The 18,135-nt window shown below is 45.9% G+C and overlaps 1 protein-coding gene across 6 annotated transcripts in view; it reads right to left on the bottom strand.

Moving 5' to 3' along the window:
* TLR4 (toll like receptor 4) overlaps positions 1 to 18,135 on the bottom strand; it is a 115,875-nt gene that overhangs the window by 62,963 nt on the left and 34,777 nt on the right. For 2 of the 6 annotated variants that reach the window (XR_013930473.1, XR_013930477.1), the window contains exons 4-5: positions 11,227 to 11,297; positions 85 to 341 (exon numbers count right to left, since the gene is read on the bottom strand). The exons of 2 other annotated variants lie outside the window; for them this stretch is intronic. The gene's annotated coding sequence lies outside the window, so the exon portion shown is untranslated. The remainder of the gene's footprint in view (positions 1 to 84; positions 342 to 11,226; positions 11,298 to 18,135) is intronic. 2 more of the 6 variants (XR_013930474.1, XR_013930476.1) reach the window with 1 other exon arrangement.

Raw genomic sequence — 18,135 nt, 5'->3', positions numbered from 1 at the left:
CTCCGAGGCTCAATTAAAGTCTCTAAAAGGCTTTGAGCTGCTTGACCAAAAGGCTCTATGAAAATTAATTTAGTGCTTTTGTACCTGCTCAGCACCAGGACCGCAGCGAGATGCTCTGTCCCTCCAGGATGGGCACGAGGAGGCTGACGGCAGGCGAGGGGGTGCAACAGGCACCTTATCCGACAGCACCCGGTGGCCGGCGGGCAGGAGCTGACGGCAGCGAGGAGGGCAGAGCTCGGATTTTTAAACACTGGCTTTCCTCCGGTAGCTGGCTTGCAGCTGCAGGCTGAAAACAGCATGCTCATCTCTTCACAGCTGTAACGTTTGCCTAGCCTGGGAGCCTGATGAGACAGTTTGAAGTAGGAAGGGGGGGTTAATTACACTTTTTATGGTTGCTAAGAGTCCCCCTGAGCCAAACAGACTGCCTGCTGCACGGGCAGAGAGTCACGTCCAGGCTGAGCAGTGCACAGAGAATCCCCAGCCGCACAAAGGGACACTCAGATAAATGCTACCCCAGTGCTTTGGTGGCAGATTTACCAGGCTGTTTAGATCTCCGGTGTAAATCCAGTGACTTAGAGATAAACTCAGTCCATCGCAAGGAATTGTTTCAACAAAACAAGGCCTGTCAGGAGCGGGGTTATGTTGACAGAGTGGCAGTCCCTGCCGTGCCAGCTCTTGGCATCCCCCAGCTGGAGTCTTTATTTACACAGCTCTCTGCAAGGAGCACCATTCATACGAGCATGTGTTGCTCTTTCCCAAAGGCGAGGAGTCAGTAGGAGACATGGGAGAGCAGCAGCATCCTCTTGGACTTTCCCAGATAGCCTGGAGGAGCAGAGAAATGCCTGGACCCTAGGAACCAAAGTCCTCAGAGTGTGGTCATTCCGTCAGTCTCCACATCTACAGCTGAGTCCAGAAGGTGGAGAGTCTGGTACCTCTGCAGGCAAGCAGAGAGTTTACCAAATAAAAGGAAAAGTGGAGGGGAATGAGGGAAAGGGAAAGCACAGACGGAAATAAAACAGAATAGGCACTGGTGAGACACTCTGCTCTAAATTTAAATAAACCCCCACCTCTTTTCTTCTGCTCACTGACAGTCCTGTCTGGAGGTTTTGATTCAGCATAAACTTCTCAGTAAACAAATACAGGAGTTTTATAATAGAAAGATTGTTTAGCATTAAAGAATTCTCTCCATTTGTACACTTCAAGCCTCAGACCCCTAGCAAAGCTGACTCTCAGCTCAATCAGAAAAGGGAAAAAAAGAGCATCCAGGTATGGGGAGAGCTGAGCTACAGCCATGCGGAGGAGCCCACAGCAGAGTCCAGGCTTTTGCTTTCTCTCTGATCCCCAAATAATAGACTCAGCGAAGGGCCGAGACTGGTGGGCTCTGCACCATCACCTCATCGAGCTAATGCTCGAGCAGGCTGCTCCAGGTCCACCATCCAGCTGTGTCTCACCAGGGCTGGGCAGAGCATTAGGACCTCCTTCCTTGCCTGCTGGCCATGCTTTGCCCCCAGGTGCCTGTCTGCTTTGCCACAAGGGCGGATTAGTAGCTCATCGTCAGCCTGGTGCCCAGCAGAACTCCTATGTCCTCTGCAAAGCTGCTTTCCTGCATGTGCCGGTGCCTGGGGTCATTTCTCCCCACGTAAGGGGTTATTCGTCCCTTATTTAACTTTATGGAATTCCCACTGGCCCATTTCTCCAGCCTGTCAAGGTCCCTCTGAATGGTGCCACCACCACCCTGCCTATCACCCGCTCCCTACAGTTTTGTACCATCTGCACCCTCTCTGGGCTGCTTTCTGTGCCATCGGCCTGGATGTTAACAAAGCTGTGAAACACTGCTGGCCCCAGTACCAACCAGTGGGTGCATCACCAGTCACCAGCCTCCTCAATCACCTGCTCATAGTGCTTGAGACCCTCCTCCAGAGGCAGATCGATTTTATCCTCCCCATTATAAAGACGGAGGAGACTGGGACCAAAACTTCCCAAAGCAGTCGCTCATAACAAATAAGCAGGGAAGTTCCCACTGGTTTTGAAGTGACTGTGTCGGAGAACCAGGCATGGACAATGCTTGGTACTAAACTTTCCTCCTGAAAGAAATTTCTCTTGCATTTTCCCAAAGGCCAACAGCACACGAGTTGCAGAGCCAAGGAGTCCCTGCTTGTAGCTCACGGCTTAAAGCAGCAGATAGAGACAGCAGCTCTCGAGACTTTAGCACTGTCTTAATAGAAGACACTGCACTAAGGGAAATATTATATTAAATCTCTATATTTATATGTGTAACAAAAGTGGTATCAGCAAAATCCTACAGCATCAAAGCAAATCACTTACCTATTTTTAGCTGTGTGATTTAGTCACACACTCTGAGGAAATAAGGTCAGGTTCTTTGCAATGTATCCCTTTCTCCCTGCCTCTCGCTATTTTTTCCTGTCCTTATTAAAATTCTCCACCCTGCAGCAGAGCTTTATGACACTGAGACTTTGTGAGATCCTTACCATCTGCAGGGTCAAGCTGTAGCACTGTCCCAGTAGGAGTCTGTCCTGCTGTCAGCGTGTCTGGATTAGAGGTAACAAAGGCAGGCGAGGCAGCGCTGAAATTTGCAACCCAGCATCTCCACCGGCCGACGCTGCCCAGGGGTGTCCAAGATGGTCTCTCACCAGTCCCATGGCTGCAAAAGGGACTGGCAAGTGCCACCACTGATGCCGTCAGGGACCTGGCCTGGGAGTGCCGGGCTGTGACAGTGCTGCCTCCTTCTGCAGCCTTCAGCTGGTCAGAAATCACTCCCTGCCTCAGTTTCCCCAATTCCTATGTCATGCTTTTGGTCTTTCGTTCAATAGCAAAATGGGGAGCTGCAAGCTTTAACAAGAGAAGATTAAGTTTGGGCTCCTCTTAAATGCCATTGGAAGAGCAATTCAAGCAAATAATGGGGACATTATTCTATTTGTTTGAACATTTAGTTTCCTAAGACCTTTTTCTAGAAATTGTTCCAGCAAGCATTTTACCAATTAAAAAAAAGAAAACAAACCACACACACAACACTTTTATATTTAAAAGAGAAACTACCTGGCAAAACTCCCATAAAGAAAACACAGTATTTCTACCCACCTGTTCAGCACCTCAACATTATTAGGAGTAGCAAACAAGTAAGGGAAATTAATTTAAGAAATTAAAATGGCTCTTGTTACTTTCTTTGCAGTGCGACTTTATTTGTTCTGCTTCCACTTTAGCTGCTACAGCAAGGTCTAGTCTGGGAAGCAGTAATACATTCATCTCATGATGCAGCTGAACTTTGATCTTCTTGGTCCAGCACACAATAACCTTATTACTGCTTCTTTTTTTCAGTTTGATAATTCACTATTATTTATAACTGCAACATTAACTGCTGTCTAATATATTTTGATATTTTACCTGTTGAGCAATGCCCATGATTTATAGCTTTACTATCCTATGAGTACAGCTCCTGACCCCTGAAAATTCCTTTTTGCTTTGCAAGTTACAGTAATACACATGAAAAAGCGAAAACCGGCTCAAGCTTGATTTCTGGACCATGTGAAACCAAGCTTTCTAATAAGGAGTTATAAAAGAACTTAACAAAATTAATTTTTCAGTTAGTCTGAAGTCAGCTGAAATTTTATTTATTTTACTAATCTAAAATCAAAATTAGTAATAAATAACTTTGAATTGTGAAATGTTTCCAAACTTTTTTAAAAAAAAATCTGAGAACTTGAAGTAGAGGACCTTGACCCTACAAAACATTTTATTTCAGCTCCTCTAAAGATGATGCCAAGGTTGCAAAGTTAATAGTGAGAATTAAATAAAGAAAAATAAATAAAAGACTTTCATTAGAAATCTAAATATTATCCACAATCTCTTAGGAAAGGAAATGCCTTAAATACTGTTTCCAATTTTATGTGTGGGTTATAGTCTCTAGCCGTTAAAACAAGCTGTTTTGCAGCTATGTAATGAGAGTTGCTCAAAACTCTAGATGCTGTTTTCTGTGTTCATTATTTACTATGTGGAGAATGTGTTTTGTTTGCATAAATATGTTGTTTTGGGTACTGGGGCAGAGTTAAGGTTATTGTTGAAACTTTAATCAATACCTTTGATGCTTTTTGGCCTCTGTGTTTTTTGACCTGCTGATTCTATATTTGCTTTAAATCTTGCCATTGAATAACGACAAAAGAGATCCTACTAGTTTCATGAATAACTGCAAGGTACTAATTATGTTCCTGTAAATTAATGGTCTATTTACTGCCTTAACCTATCTTAACAAAGATTTTGTTTGGGGATATATTACTAATGAAAAAGCCTTGACATCTTAACACTCTCCTGGGTAAATCGTTAGAATAGATTCCAAACGCAATTAAAGAAAGACTTTTTTTTAACCACTGTATTAGGAGATAAATAGGCACATTCTCCCCTCTGAATGCTTGTTTGTAAATTCACAGAATTTCCATTAACTCCACGCTTCTTGCCTCAAAATTAGTCTGCTGCAGTTGAACTAGGAGAAATGGTAGGGACAGGAGTAGGGTTTTGGTTTGCTTTTATTTTTTGCACGTGAAGTGAAAAATTGAAATGAGGGAAATCCCCCGAGGTGGCAGCAGAGGAGGAAACACTGGGGGAAACTGGCAGCAGAACTATTGACCCGGGGTGGGAAGTTCCTCCAGGAAAACAAGGGGGACCCTCTCTCCACAGCCATCAGCAGGGCTTTCTCCAAGCCTAAGGTATCCACAGGTCTGAAATGGGTCCCCACTCAAATTTCCAAAATATCTTTTCAAAGGCTGTTGCCAGCTCTGGTGATCTTTCTGAGCACCCTGTGATTAGAGGAGAAAAGGGGGCTCTCACACCATGCCATTTCTTTATGGTTCTTAGGAAGAAGGAACTTTTTAACCTTTGGAGCCTCCCAGAGAAGTTTTAGAAAGCCCTTAAATTTACAACAGTTTGAGAGAAGCCATGGTTTACTATTTAATCAATCTTAAGTATTTCCTGACAGGGACGTGGCTTAGGGAGGACCTGACCCTTGAGTTTGCAATGAAAAGCAGTCACTGTATTTTCTTTTCAGGTGTCCGGATCCTTTCCTGACATTTTTCAAACCTGCAGCTCTCAAAAATTTAGCTTTTCTTTTCCTTTCACTGCATTTCTGGAGGCAGGAATTATTTCAAGGGAGGAAGGGGTGAAAAGGAGGGGAATGGCTGGACATAGTCCATACCCCTGCTGAGATGCACAGGGCTGTTATACCCACACGCAGAGATGTGGGAAAGGATCCTGCAGAGAAGCTCCTGCACGTCCCCACCGTCAAAGCCACCAAGAGGAGACTTCTTAGCACGTGGGGGAAAGCCCTGGGACTATCAGGGATGGGCAGGGCAGCTCTCCCCGTCACGGGGCGAACACACTGAGGCCATTTCTGCTCCTGGTGCTTGTGCCCCTTTCCAAACACGGCCAAATAAAGAACACCTGAAACCTTTCAGGACAGAGGGGAGAAGGCAGTTGCTGCCTCCTTGACACAGACTGGCATTCAAGCAGCTGAACTAATTCATAGTTTCATGCCTGCTGGTCCCTCTGATTGGGCTTTTATAATTAGAACAATCTTGTCCCTAAGTGTTTATGAAATGGCTCCAGTGCATGTTCCCAGTTCTTATTACAACTGAATTTAAGTGTATTTATTTAGCTTATTGCTACCACTCCCTCATCCTTATTTGCTAACAAGGGCTTTGTTCCATGCTAGGGATTTAAGAGGGACACAGGATTACTGCAGCCCCCCCACCCCTCCTCTCTCTGTCCCAGATCTGTCTCTCTGGCGCACACTGGCTCCATTGGATTAGGGCGTTGTGCCATGCTGCATCTCTCTTTTTATAAAGTGGATTGATTTACCCCTCTCAGCCTGCTCACTTTTCTCCCCACCTTCCTCCAAAAGAACAAACAGCATCGGATATGCCAGAGCTTCTCATGTCACCATTAAGATTTACTGCACTTTGCAAAACAAAAGCATGTAACTCGTGGCCGGAAAGCAGGAGTGACAGGCGGGAGGTTAAAACTCTTTCTGAGGAAGAATGAGGGGAAAACACATTTCAAGGGAAGGTTTTTCTGCCTGGGCTTCAAAATGAAGCCCAGCAACACCCAGCACACCCTGCTCTGGCATCTAGGACTGGGAAAGACGGGACGCTTTCTCCTGCGATTGTGTTTTCAGGGTAGGCACCCATTCCCCATGCCCAGGGGACCATCTTTCCGCAGCTTAGTCTCCTCACTTTCCTGTGTTGCAGCTCCCCCCGTGTCAGTGGTCCATAAACCACCCAAGGCTACTGCCAGCACATAGCCCAGCCCTGCACCAGGTGCTGCCTAACCGTGGCTTTGTGCTAAAGTCTGCGGTTTCAACCCCTGTGGGTTTTGGGCAGGACAGAAGGTTGTTTCTTCTCTTTAAAGGGCAGTTTTAGCCTTGAAGAAGGCATCAGAAATCTCCATGTTTATTCCCTGACTTTCTTCTTCTCGGTTTGGTTTTGGTTTTGTATGTTTATTCCCCCACTGGTGATTTTCCTGCAATTTAAATATGTGCTAGCAGTTTACAAGCCTTTTCTGATGCTGCCTTAGGCACTATTGTATGTTTTCACCTTCCCTGCCTTCAAGATTTAGCTCAAGGGTCCGGACCCCGTGGTAAAATACCTGGCCCTTAAAATTCCAGCCTGCTGCCATCGATCGCAACAAATCGTCTTGGGCTTACTAGTCAAACTGAACAAAACTGGGTCTTTCAGACACAAAGTGCCAAGCCCATAAATATGGGGGTTCAGAGGGCTGAGAGGCAGGGGAGGAGGTGAAGAGGAGGGGAGAAACTGGAGGGGGGAGCCAGGGGCAGGTGCATGGCCCCGCAAAGGGGCTGCGGCTCTGCCACGCGTGCATGCCGGGCAGGCGGGCACCGCTCCCCCGCAGCCTTGCACACTGTGTTCACCCCACACAATAGATGCAGCAAGCTATTTCCAGCAGGTAGGTCATAAATCCCTCGTTTATTGCCTTTTATTATGTTGTTTCAACAGCTCTTAAAGCTGGAACAGCGACCGATTGATAGCTGCTTTAAATCTCTTTCATTTTCTGCCCATATTTCTTTATTTTTTGGGGAGGGGGGCATCCATCTTTTTTTCACCTATCCACCATCTCTTTCCCTTCATGAGTCAAATCCCATCTCTTTCCCTTTACGAGTCAAGTTTTATAGATCCCCCTCGGCAGGGGAAGACGGCAGCAGCATAGAAACGCTGCTAGTGGTTGGGAAACAGCAGCCAGGGAGCACACATGGAAGGGGACACAGTGTTTATGTTTTGCAAGGAAATGCATATAGATTGAATTCAAACCAAGGAGGGCAAAGCAGAGAGAGGAGAAGAGGTGGCTGACTCAACAGGGAATGATTGACTGCTGTGGAATCAGGAGGCAGAGACCCACAATTAAAATACTATAAGATGATTATGGCTGGATCAATTTTCAGGTGTTCATTTGCAATTGCATTCCCTCCTCTCGAACGACTGCCTTGTCCTCAATGGGAAAGAAGAGCAAGCGCAGCTTTGGGGACGGTGACAAAGGATGCCAGCAGATCTTTATTGAGATGTCAGGGGAAAGTTATGGATTAAATCTCACTATCTTAAGCAGCCCTCGTGCAGCCCCAAGCACAAACCCTCAGCTGAAGGGTCACCAGGGACCTGTGAGTCACACCAACAGCAACAGCAGTGCCAGGGCTTCCTCAGCCAGCAAGCCCAGAGGCAGGGATGTGATTGATGGCAGTGCTAGGGAATCTCAACCACCACCCCCCCAAAGCCTGTATTTTTCCAAGAGTTGATCAAAATCTTATTATTTTAGTCAGGGTAGCTATCTACTAGCAAAATAGAGTTTTCCCATGAAAACATTTCATAAGGATATGTCCACAGTCCTGAAATTTATAGTGGGGGGGAAAAACCAAGTGAATTATTTCAACAGTGTTTGCTCCAGTTCTCATTTTGATTACCTTCATTTTGACACGTATTTTAATATATTCATATTTTCATGCTTTGACCTTATCAGAACGAAATGCTTCATTCCATCTAAATGAAGGGATTACAAATGGGCTGGATGAAACTCTTGGCTGTTCTGAATCCGAAAATGTGACAACTCCTGTTCCATCGAAAAGTTCCAAATTTCAGCATCTCATACACATTCAAAGCAAGCTCTCCAAAGAGTGAAAAGGTCTAGAATGAACACCAATTAAAAGTCCAGGACCACTCACCAAACAGTAGCCTTTTTAGGCAGATTTCCAGCCTTCATTAAAGCTTCCAAAGTAACAGCTAATTTTCATGCTGGATTCAGACTGGTCACGTCTGAGAACTTGCTTTAATGGTGGTTTTTAAGCACCTGGAAATTCAGTCCCAGGTTCTCTGGGCACATCTGATCCCACGGCCCTCAGCACATCTTTCAAAACTCCTTTTCTGGCTGAAGGTGAGGGCTTTTAAGCAATCCATTAGCTGTAAGCAGCCCCTTCGCAGGGCTTTAAGAAAAACATTGAATACCAAAAATCCATGTGCTTAAAACCAAAAAAATAAACAGCCACAGCAATTAGCATCCTTTCCAGTAAGAGTCTCTTAGGGCTGTGGCTATACACTGTGAAAGAAACCAGCCAGCCAGCGGGGTAACTCACACACCATCTGGGAGGCCAGAAAAACGTATCTTCAGGCTTCAAGGGTTATGTATCTCCACACGGCGCAAAGGTATTTATACCAATAATTCCCAAAGGCCAAGTGTGAAATAACTAAATCATGTGCACATGCCAAATAGGGGGGAGAAAAATCTCCAGTCACTTCAATCCACTGAACAGATTTCTTCCCATCCAGAATGAGAATTAACTGCCTTATTTTGTTTTCAAATTAACATGAGGAGGCAGAAACCAGAATATTTCAGCATGCGACTCCTAGTTTTAAAAAAAATGCGGCCAGATCCCATGTCCTGACTGGCTCCATCTTTTCTGATTTATGTGACAATTTGTTCTACTGGGAACTGTGACAAAACTTTGGCATCTCTGATGGATGGGATGTCACCAGTGAGCAAATTCTTACCTGGGAGCTTTTGAAGCAAGGAGCACACCTATTGTCCAACATCTTCATTTCAGCACTCCATTATTGCATTTTTAAAGCACTCCCAGATAAAGGCCAAGTATACACTTAAAAGTTTGGCCAGCATGAGCTGTATCAGTTAAAAGGGTGAACAGCTTTTTTAATTTTTCTATTTTTTTATTACTTAGATGTGCCAATGAAACTCTTGGCCAGTTTTCCACAGTTTGCTTGCTGAACTGAGAGCAAATTAAACTGAGAAAGCAACTTCTTTTCCAGGGGCAGAAGTTGGTAGTAGAGCTGCTTTCTAGGACAGCTGTCCAGGCAAACCTTCAAACTTTATCCAGAGGTAGAGTTGGGATTTGTAAAACTGCTTTTCTTTCCTTCAGAGAGACATCAGCTAAGATTCTCTCTTTCACACAATGTAAATAAAAGAACATCCCCTTCTGAAAAGTATCATTCCAAGGAATTTAATAAATCATCCAAACAAATAAGCACAGAAATAGAGTTAAGAAAAGGTGGGATCTCATTTAAGATAAATCTGCATCCGAACAGGACTAAGGGTGGCACAGAACAACCAGGAGGTCCAGGGTAAAACTATCCAGCTGGGTCTTGAGTGTAAACTTCTGAACAGGGGTGAAAATTCCACATAAAAGGCAGATTCCGCCCTGCCTTCCCATCAGACCTAGTAATTATAAAATTATTGCTCTCAGCCCAGGAAACCTCACTGGGCTCTGCTTGTGCTGAGCTGCACAAGCATGCTTCTAATCATGGTTGGCTCAGCATGATTTTTTTAAGGCACACAAAATCAAGTCCTCTCCGTCTAGTTCCTGCCTGCAGTCTCATTTACACTTTAAAACGAGAGTTGTGCTGATGGTGGAAGTAGGACAGCTAGCATGCCCAGCCAACGTGCTCAGGCCAGCAGATACCTGGCAGTGGGACATTGCATCCCAAACCTCCTCCCCAGTGTAACACATCCCATCCAGGGCATTAACAAATAAGTGGTCCCAAGGTTTTGGAGCTTCGGAGTTTTTTTCAGTACCATTAGCAGTAGCAGGAAAAACACTCTAAAAGCCCTTGTTGTAAATTGTACAAGAAAAAAACCCAACTTGTTCCACTACAAAATGCATCTCTTTCAAGGGATGATCCCCCTAGCACATCTGCAGGTCTATTGCCTTAGGCAATGCCTGTATCACAGACTGCCTGAGCGACCTTGTACCAAATGGGTTGAAGCCCCGTGCCTCAGCTTCCTCGCCTGCAGGGGTAAGGTAGCACTGCTGTCCTGTTGCACAAGCCTCTCTGCATTTGGGAAGTGGTGGAGAGAGCACTGGTACTGGAAACCTTACGAAACTCAGACTATTGGATCCAGGAATACTGCTGTTTCACATTAGCAAACTATTTATTAATAACCACTGTCACAGTAATCAAATATTGTCCACAGCAGCTTCTGCGGTTCTCCACAAACAACAAGCCCTCACAAAACTTCTCTCTTAATCCAAGTGCCAGACTGCCTGCACCGGTGACTCGATTTCTTACTATTTCTGCCTTTAATAGCTGCAGCACTGATAAGATTTCTTGGAGTAGCCCATGTTCAGCAGTTTAATGGGTACCAGCCCAGACAGACTAATGGATCTGGAGACCAGGAAAGAGCAGGAAGGTGAGCTGAGTGGAGAATATTGAGGCTTTTAAGGCAGAAAAGTAGCAGCTAGACATGGGGTAGCTGACTCGCAGAGCCTTGGTGGAGACAGATATCCTCACTGATCGTCCTCAGTCGTTCATCACATTGCGACATGCCCATAAAAACTGATCATTTGTAGAAACAATTCACAAAATGTAAAGCAGAGCTGGAAAGGGTTCCTGGGGCTCAGGGCCAGATACACAGCCAGGTGAATTATTGTAGAGTCTGAACTCACAGGCTTTTCCCTCTCCTAAAGAAGTACATCTCCATTCCTGATGCCTCCTACCACCTCCTAGGAGATGTCAGCCCCTCAGAGAAACCAAATGTCTTTGCTCCATCCAGCACGGTCCCTTTTTCTGGCTCTGAGAGGTCCAGACAAGAAATACCTCCTCGTAACTACCAGTCCCTAATAAACAAGGCCTGCCAGGGAAAGAAAGGTCTTTGGGACTCACCCAAAGGCTGTTCTCGCCTGCACATTGTCACTGGTAGGTGACTTACCAGGGTCAGAGCCACAGAGGACAAATTTCAGTCTACTTCAAGATGCATTTCCAGAAAGTGCTGCCTGGGTTCTGGGAAAAAAAGTGCCATATGTGCCATAGCAGAAACAGAGTAAATAGGGAAGGATTTGCTAAACAGGATTCTCATGCTCATTCATTGAAACCCTTAGGGTCTTTGTTTTGCTTTTTAGTAAAAGAAAATGCTGATTACATAGGAGGGAAAGAAGAGAGAAATCAGGGACAATGTCTGTCCTTTTGCAAAAATATTCATAGAACAATCTTTATCATTCCCAAACTGACTCTGAAGTGGATGACCCTTTGCCCTCTCCTCCCAGGTATTAAATATTCTGATCAATGGAGAAGGATTTGCATCGGTAGGAATATAAACAGAGAACATCTAGAAATCATTTCAGTAAACCATCAGTCGCCAGCAGAGAATGAAATACCTCCTGGACTTCTCACTGAAAGGATGCAAGGGGAGGCCGGGAGGGGCAAGAGACTGGAGAGAACATGAGTGATCCCATAATTAAACAAAAGGCTTTCGCTAAAGTCCCCACTGATGGATATCCTCCTGCAGGCTGGGAACCAGCTTGTGTCGTTTGGTTTTGTTCCACCAGCCATAAATAACAGCTCTCCTGGGACCTGTGAGGAGGGTAAAAATGGCATTTGGCAGAAAAATTGCAACAAGGACAAGGATGCAATGGAGACCTCGAGTAAGGGATGCAGAAGCCAAGGCGGAGACAAATTGCCAATTTATCCTGACCTTCCCTTGAGGCATCCCTCCCCCGTCCCCAAATCTACAAAATGAGCAAGGCAAAAATCAATAGCTCAGCACAGTCACAGAGACGATGAGGAGAGCAGCAGACGGACAGGGCGGTAGATCAGGAAACAAAACCTTGTGGGGAAACAAGCTTCCAGGGGAGGGAAGAGTGTGACATCAGATGTCACAAGGGGTGTCATCCTTGTGACAATACCTGGATGATTTTAAACCAAAAGATTTCTACACACATTGCAGGGGGTGGCAAATCATCCTCTGGCTGCTGGAAACCAACACACAGGAAAAGGAAGATGTGTCCAAGTCAGAAAAAGAAGCCCTGGGAGAACTTTGGTTCCCTGGTAACGCTTGACCTCCTCCCTCATGCTGCTTGGTGTGCTAGTTTTAAGAGCCCTGCATCAATCTGGGGCACAGGGCAAGTGATGCCATTTAAGAAGTCCTCAGATCCCTGGAAATCCCCCAGCCCTACCAGCAGGTCTGAAGATTTGCTGCCTTCCAGGCTTGGAGGAGGACAGACGAGGTCTGTGGGGTGTCACCCAACATCACAGTTTGCCTGGAAGATGTCAGACCAGGTCCAGTCTCCGTCAGGAGGTTTCTCACACAGCATCTCCACAGCAAAGTTGGTACAAGAGGCCCTCAGCCAGTCCTCATCCCTGATTTACCACCCTCCTCAATTATGTCAATGTGTTTATTTATGGGGCCATGCTATAAAACAGGAATTGGTTTAGCTGACCTGGATTAAAAATCTTTATCTCAAGCTAGATGAAAAACTTTCACAAACTCCGCTTCCCCCTACAACACACATGAAAAGGGGTGAGCAGATGAGCAGGGATATTTCAGACACCAATAAATTGTACCAGACTTTGCTGTCCCTTTGCTATCAAGTGAGGAGATGGGTTTTCCAGAAAATCTGTTTCAGGGGGGTTAAATATTAAGATCGTATCTGCAAATGTGAACTCAGGCTTGCTGATTGCATTCATCTGCATTTCTGAGTAATGTTTTTTGGACAGAGAAATGCCCCTTCTTCTACAGACCTGAACTTCAGCAGCTAATGCCCTACAACAATGTTGTGCACCTTTTCACTTTAGTTACTTAAACTAAATTGCATCTTATCCCTGGCAAATTTAAAAGGTAGTCGGCAGACCCTCCAAAGAAGAGCCATGATAGAATTCAATTTGTGTCGACTCCAATGTGGCAAAGATTTACAGCTGTGCTCGATCCGACACAATGCACTTTATTCTTTTTATAGCACGGCCTGAATGCAATAGTGTAACAGCCACGTTAGAGGGAGTCAAGCAGAAGCTAAAGAACAGGAAGGGATTTTATAGGTACAATAAGATTTATGAAGAGAGATGTTTCTCTGGAGCGGGAAGCAAGGGAATTTCCAAAAGCAGCAGAATATCTCTGCTTTTCCGCAGACGCTTTTAACAGTGAGAGGAGTCTACCGTATCCTTGAGGTTTTTTATCATAAAATAGAAAGAAACACAAAGTGGCATTGTGTTCCCATGACTCAATGGCACAGGAGGTGTCCAGGGGTTCAGGCAACTTCATACGCCCTAATTCTCCATGCCACACACTGTGCTTTCGTGGGGTACAACTGCCTGCTAACTTCAGGGATGCTGAGGAGAAAGACTTCAGGTCTAGAAGGGTATGGTGGGAAACCGGGGCCACAGCTGAATTTGGGAGACCATACAATGCGAACATTGCTGCTCCCCTTAATGGTCCCATCAGAAGATTAGTGCCTAGGGGTTGTGGGAAGTGACTGACCACAGAGACTGGTTGTCATCTTAGTTATTAATGTGAATTAGTAGAAGAGGAAAACAACAGCCAAGCGTGCCTTCTCTTTCAGGGCACCACAACACAGCGAAAAGTGATTTTTGCATCCAACGCATAAACTGTTATTTTAACTGCAGTTAAATCCTCACTGGACTGCAGACAAAGCCTGTGCGATGTCTGGGATGTCATAGCACTTCTTGCATGTCACTTAGTTCCCTGTAAAGTCAAGATGCTGATATTCACCTGTGAAATTCCATAAAGCATTTGGAGACTCTCAGATGTGAAGCGATGTGGGGTAATGGATCTCTGCTAACAACTGTATGCAAGAGCTGCTCTTCTGCTCCACAAGGCAGAAAAGCCTTGTAGGACCTCCATTGCAGTAGGTCAGCAGAATACCCACAGAGCCACAGCTGGTTCCAAAAGTACAGTTCTGAAGTCACAGGCAACTCCTAGCTAGCAAGGTATCTTTCAAGGTCCCCTCAATACCTCTGAGGTTGCCAGACTGATCATGTGCCCCCTGAGCTGGTACAGACCCCTTGGGGTGTCTCAGTGGCAGAAGATGTTGCACTGCTGTTAATTCCTTACTGCCATCCTCCTTCCACAGCTGCCAGAGCCGCAGCTCCGTTAGCTCCAGCCTCGATTAATTGGAAGATCTCCCACTGATTCCTGATTAGCTGCTTTTGATTAGGGTTTAATGACTCCACTCGCCCCCTAATTCACAGGGACGAGCTTCGAAATGCCTGTGAACTGCTCAAACAGAATTACATTCTCTCCCACCCTGGAGCCACCACTTAAGCACTGTATACACCAGCCCTGTTCCTCCTGACCCCATAACCTGCTGCCCCCAGCCCCCCTCCTCTCTGCAGCATCAGGCAAGCCAGCAGCCAGGGATGCCAAACGGTGACTTCTGAGGGCTAGGGAAGGAGCTGGAGTGAAGTGCAAACACAGGGATGGTTATTTCAAAGCCACCTTGGCACTCAGGTAATCCATAAAATTCAGTATTTTGAGTGTGGTTTAGCCACATAGCTAAAGCATGCCTGGAGAACTCAGGCTAGAATCAGTTATGGACCCTTGGGTGATTATTCTAATGCATAATGGGATGTTCAGGGATGGCCAAGACAGACCTATATGGGACTTGAGCTGTTCAAGGAGTGCAGGAACTGGTGTGATCTGGCCCTCGGTGGGGAACAGCAGTGGTGCTGCACGTTGGAGCTGGACATCTCTTTTCTAACTGGTGTGTTAATTTCAGGTGTGTTACTCAGGATCCAGGGCTGAGTAAAAGTCTCAATATCTGCATAGTCTTGAATCCTGGAAAGTTTTGGCTTGTGCTCCCTCTGACTCCATTCTCTTTCCTCCTCCATCCCAAAACTCCTGTTCAATGCCTGAAGAAGGAGAGTAGGCAGAGGTGAGGGACTTTGCCCTGGCAAAGCATAGAGGTAAACCCAAACACCGCAGGGCAGACTCGTCCAGCCATGCTACTGGGAGCTCTGATACCCACTCTGCTCCTGGGGACCAGCATTTGCATTGCAGCTTGACCTTGGCGGCTAAGCCGAAGGTCGTGTCATGCTGCCTGTCTGCCTTGTCCCCAGCCAAAGAGGGTGTAAACACTGGTTTCAGAGGCTGGCTTGCCTTTTGAAGATCTGAAAGTGCATTTATCTTCCCGAGACATGCATTAATCTATTAACTACCAGTGAAGATAAGGGGATGAAAAGAGGCTTGGGGGGGAGGGAAAAAAATAAATAAAATAAAATAAATAAAACCCAATAAAACGAAACAAAATGAAATAAAATAAAGGAGCCGTTTTCATCAGCAAGAAGAGGTTCATGGGCTCTTTCACAGTGCCTTAGGCACACTATCCCATCACACAGCTGCCTTATCACAGCTCTCCTCTGCACCAGCCTCACCCTGACGGTGTGAGGTGACAGCTCACCAAGTGTCTGGGTCCCCTCGCCGTGCCCCAAGCCCCACAGCTGAGCTCTGTAATCGCCACATCTCAGTGACAAGGCAAAAAAATAACTCAACTCCCAGCAAGACAAATCCAAAGCAGATTGTTGATTTTCTCTGCAGGCTGTTTTGACTCTGTGCCTGGGAAGAGCCAGGCAAGGCCAGAGCTTGGAGCTTTGCAGAAACAGCCCCTCGGTGCTTTATAGCTGGACCTTGGGTCCTGCTGTGGGAGTCAGAGGTAGTTAATGAAAAATATGCCTGGGTTATAATCCCAGCTACGCTGAGCAGATCACCTCCTTGCTCCAAGCCTCAGTTTCCCCAGCTGGAAGAGAAGAAAATGAATATCCTCCTTCCAGCTCAAGCAAGTCAGAGATAAAGGACCTTTTTGGGTTTTGTTTTGAATGATTCACTGCAGTCTGCTCCCATGCTGGCCCCCCCTGCTGAATTGCCTGCCCTTGGTGGCAGAAGCCTTGTGGGTTCAGGTACTGAAGGGTTGCTAGCAAAGAGAAAAAAAGGGCACAAAAAAGACTTCTTTTGGAGGAAGGCACACTACAACCGATAGGAGGGGAAGAGGGACCAGCTGCCCCACTAACCTGGGGGGAGAGAGCCCCACAGATGTTGTGAAGCGAGAAGGAAGGTGGGCTCCTCCACCATGCAGTGCAGTGGTGACTCCATCAGCAAGACGACCTGGGGAGAGCTGTTTTGGGAGGTGCCTTTTCCCTCCGCTACATCACACTGGACTCGGGGTAACGCCACCACCTTCACAGCTGAGGTGGTGAAGCACAGCCAGGCACCGCCAGCCAAACCTGGCCCTGGGCTGCTCGTCTCCACCACAGCTGAAGGTGAAGGAGAAATTAGGGAAAGGGAGGGTGGGGGAGAAACGCCGCAGAACTAATAAAGGGCTTTGAAGGAGATGGGGAATTGAGTCAGGTTCACATTAAAGGGCAAGGAAATGAATGCTGAGATGAAGGCGCCTGCAATTTCAAATGTATCAAGCCGATAAATAAATAAAGTTAAAAGAATGACTTTCAATTACATTTGAAAGAGAAAAATAGGGAGAGCTGGGGGGAACGACAGAAAAACTGCTGGCAAACCCAGATGCTCTCGAGCACCACATTTGTCTGGCGGGACGCTCCTCTCGCCTGCCCGCCAGAGCCCAGGCCAGCCATCAGCAACGGCAGGGCTGTGGGTCCCAAGAAGATCAAATGAACGTGTTTTTAATGCCTCAATTAAGGTTCATTCTGTTCAGCTTTAAAAAGCAATTTAGCCCTGCTAAGCTGTACCAGGTCAGAAGCAGGGATAGATGGCAAGTCTCATTTGAAAGCCAAACACATATGTTCCCATCATTAACAGTCCCTTCCCATTAATGAGAATAATATTGTTGGCTTATAATGTTGCTTTCATTTAACGACTGGAGAAGAATGAAATGCTTTCCTTCAATTTTGGTCTGGTGCCAGAAGCTGCCTGTAAAATCCAGATAAGAGTTCTCAGCACAAACTTCTGATAAGGGTATTAACAGGTAAACTTTAAACTTTGGAGAAGTAGGAGGTGAGGAGGAGAGGGAAAGCATTTGTGATCCCTTTGCTGGTGTCAGCTTGCCAGGCTGAATCTCATCAGACCCAGCTGCCACGCTCCCTGGATCCTCATCCCTATTATCTGTCTATACTGGGAAATTACCTTTTTCCATAGCTGAAGCTATGGCATCATCTCCTTAAGGATCCTTCTTTTTCCTCTCCTATTTTCTTACCTCCCCAGAGACCAGCCTCCATACTATTCCTAGCATAGCTCTTCTCTTAAATGGAAACTAATTCCCCATCAAATCCTCTGGGGTTCTTTCATCCCTTTTTTTTTTCTTAAATCACTTCGCCTAGATCATCCACAAACTCAACCAGAGCTAAAAGAATTTACTGACTCCAGATACAGCTGTCCCTTGCAGACACTGTGATGAAGAGTACCTGCAATGGTCAGGGTGAAACACTGGGATGAAATGCCCTCTGGGGAAAGAGTTTTTCACCCTAATTGTCCACTTTCCCAGGGCTCAAGATCATGAAAAGCTGAAGCTGATCCACCAGATCTGGGAAATTCTGGGACACCTGAAACTTGGAAGAAGATAATAATATAGGAATGAGTCAGTTCCTACTAGCAGTTCAAGCTATACAACCAGAGGACGCTTGGTTTAGAAGTGTTAAATTTCATTCATCTTTGGCCACCATTTGGCTGGACTGGTTAACTTCAAGGATATTTATTCCAGCTCTCCTCTACAGCTAAATACTCATTCCGCTCCTGGAGAGCCTATACCCAAGGGAGATTACGTGAACAGCCCATGATCATGGAGCAAGTTAAGGTCAGAAGAAAAGCAAAGATTAGAGCATCAAGTCATCTCTCTGTCTAGCACTGAATCCCTGGAGTGGCTCC

This window comes from Falco punctatus (assembly GCF_963210335.1).
Source record: "Falco punctatus genome assembly, chromosome: 9".
Classification (NCBI taxonomy): Eukaryota; Metazoa; Chordata; class Aves; order Falconiformes; family Falconidae; genus Falco; species Falco punctatus.
This window is presented reverse-complemented; position numbering and strand designations above follow the sequence as displayed.